Source organism: Sinocyclocheilus grahami, unplaced genomic scaffold (assembly GCF_001515645.1).
Source record: "Sinocyclocheilus grahami isolate Dianchi unplaced genomic scaffold, SAMN03320097.WGS_v1.1 scaffold400.1, whole genome shotgun sequence".
In the NCBI taxonomy this organism is placed as follows: domain Eukaryota; kingdom Metazoa; phylum Chordata; class Actinopteri; order Cypriniformes; family Cyprinidae; genus Sinocyclocheilus; species Sinocyclocheilus grahami.
Window position 1 is genome coordinate 479869 of NW_015505579.1, and position 2503 is coordinate 482371.

The 2503-nt window shown below is 41.0% G+C and overlaps 1 pseudogene; it reads left to right on the plus strand.

The window, feature by feature from the left end:
- LOC107550519 (uncharacterized) overlaps positions 1-995 on the plus strand; it is a 6427-nt pseudogene extending 5432 nt beyond the window's left edge.
- Positions 996-2503: the final 1508 nt, after the last annotated feature.

Genomic DNA, 2503 nt, shown 5'->3' on the forward strand with positions numbered 1-2503 from the left:
CCACCCGCCTACCCTCTGGTCCTCCTAGAGGGATAAATCCAGGAAGTTCACTTGCCGGAATCGTGACAACAGGTCCCTCTGGGCCACCTGCCATGACTCCTGCAGCACCACAGCAACAGCTGGTAGGTCTTTTGTGACAAGACAGTGTGAAAGATGTGCTATTTTTCTACCTGTGATACTGTTTTTATTTTATTTTTATATGTTCATATATTTGCCAGGCTGTGGATGAGCGCAATATCCCAGGGATGGACAGAGTGGACAGCCCGGCACAGTACTTGGTGGGACTGAAGAATGAAACTGGACAAACATTCAACTCCCAGCAGGCCAGTACCATCATAGCTCTGTGACAGAACCTTCTACCATATGACCTGCAGCGTCATGCAGAGCTCTTATTCAGTGGCACAACAAGCGACTGAAGAGGCAGGAATGTAATATTCTGCTGCAAGGGGTCAACTTGCCTGCCTCCATTCCTGTTGCTCCTGTACCTCTCCCACCAGTACAGGTACCCCCCACTGCTGCACCACCACGGCCTGGCCCTCAACATCACTACCACTTACCTCAAAGTACAGCAGGACAAGTACAGGAAGACTGCAGCTCCGGCCCAACACACCCATTCTCTGCAGTCTACCTGCCCAAGGTTGCCAGCTCAGAGGCAATTGTTCCCTCAGCAGACATCTCCACCTACCCCTGCCCCTTTGCCTACTGTTTCCAGCCCCAGTCCTGCCAGTGGCCCACTTGTGTATGTGTTTTTGGCCCCACAATTCAATGAATACAAACAGATTGCTCCTGCTGCCCCCCTTTCCTCCCCACCACCTACCCAGAGGCCTTACAATCGGAAAGTTGACAAAAATAAATGTAGTCAGTGCCAACAGCCCTGGAAAAAAGAAAGTGGCCACAGCCAGTATTATGGGTACATATACTGTCCCCAAAATGCTGGTATTCCACTTGACCAGTGGATGGAGGAGATGCGGAAGAAGAGGGCAGATAAGAAATAGATTGGTTTGTCTTTGTCTCATACTGTGTAGATGTGTAGTGGAAATACTTCAGTCATATTCTATTAGTTAATTGATGTAACTGTTCAATATTCATCCCATATAACAGGCATTTAAAAAAATCAACATAACAGAAGTAACACACTGTATATTACTGTTTTTTGTGTGAGCCTTGCAAGGTGTGTTGATTTTGTTATTTGTATACTTTTACCAGCTGACCAGAATCTTCTACTTTTATTACTTTTTGTATTTTATTTATTTATTTATTTTATATTTGTATTTTATATATAATTCTTCAATTTGTTTGTATCTGTGATATGCTTACAGTGTGAGAGAGCGAGAGAAAGAGATAATTAAGATGTATGTTTTGTAATAAATTTGTAATATATTTAAACAGCAAGGCCTTTATCTTTATTTATTTAACAGTCACTCAGAGAAAACAATTACAAACTTTCAATTCTAATTCCTTTCATTTTAAAATTATTAATTGAAGTATATAAAGTATTAATGAATTGGGTATTTTTTCTCAGGCAATGTAAAACACATACATACATACAAACAATACATATGAATACTTTTTATAAATTTTTGTCAAAACAAAACATACATGTGTAGGTGTCCGCTAGTGCAACTAATTGATAGAAATGTTTCTTGCATTGCTTTGTAAATTAAGTTAATTATTATCTATATCATTGTTACATAAGTATGTTCACTTATGTACACTAAGTACATATATTTGACTGTATGACATTCGTAATAAGCCATTGTCCTATTTGTATCAATTAATAAGTGATTAATTAAATGATTGGTAATATTTCAGTGAGAGTTTTTGGTTAGAGATGCCTGCTCCAGTCGGGGATCGAACCGGCAACCTTTGGATCCACAGCGCCCCATGCAATATTACAGCAAAGTGTTATCTATGGACATATTTCTCAAACTAATAATGTAATATAGGTGTCCGGTAGCTTCTGACGGGCAGCAGAGTCAATATTAACTCCCATTTCACTTCATTTTTCCTCCATTTTTCTCTTTTTCCTCCTTCCCCCTCCTTCCCCCTTCTTCTCCTTCTTCCCCCCCCTAAACAGACTATTGTTCCCCAGCTTTAGCTCAGCTGGAAGAGCGGAGGACTGTAGATGAATTGTTGGCTGTCCTTAGGTCGCTGGTTCGATTCCGGCTTGAAGGAATTGGGTTTTAAATTCAGCACACACGTTTCCACATTTTCTTCTGAGTTCGTATTGCCACATAAAAAAGCCGATATGTCAAGATCCAAATCAATCCCATAAGGAACGTTGGTGATTATGAAACCAAAGCTGAGTAAACACATTTGATGTTGGACTTCACCCTTTTGATGTCAAGAAGAGACGGCTTGACCCCGATGTAATTTGAACACGCAACCTTCTGATCTTGCGCCACGAGGTCTCAGAAAACAAGGTGGTGCTTCCTGTGTAGGGTCCTTGATGCATTCATCACAAAAAGCAGGCAAAATTCCCCCAATAACCTAAAGAGGTCAG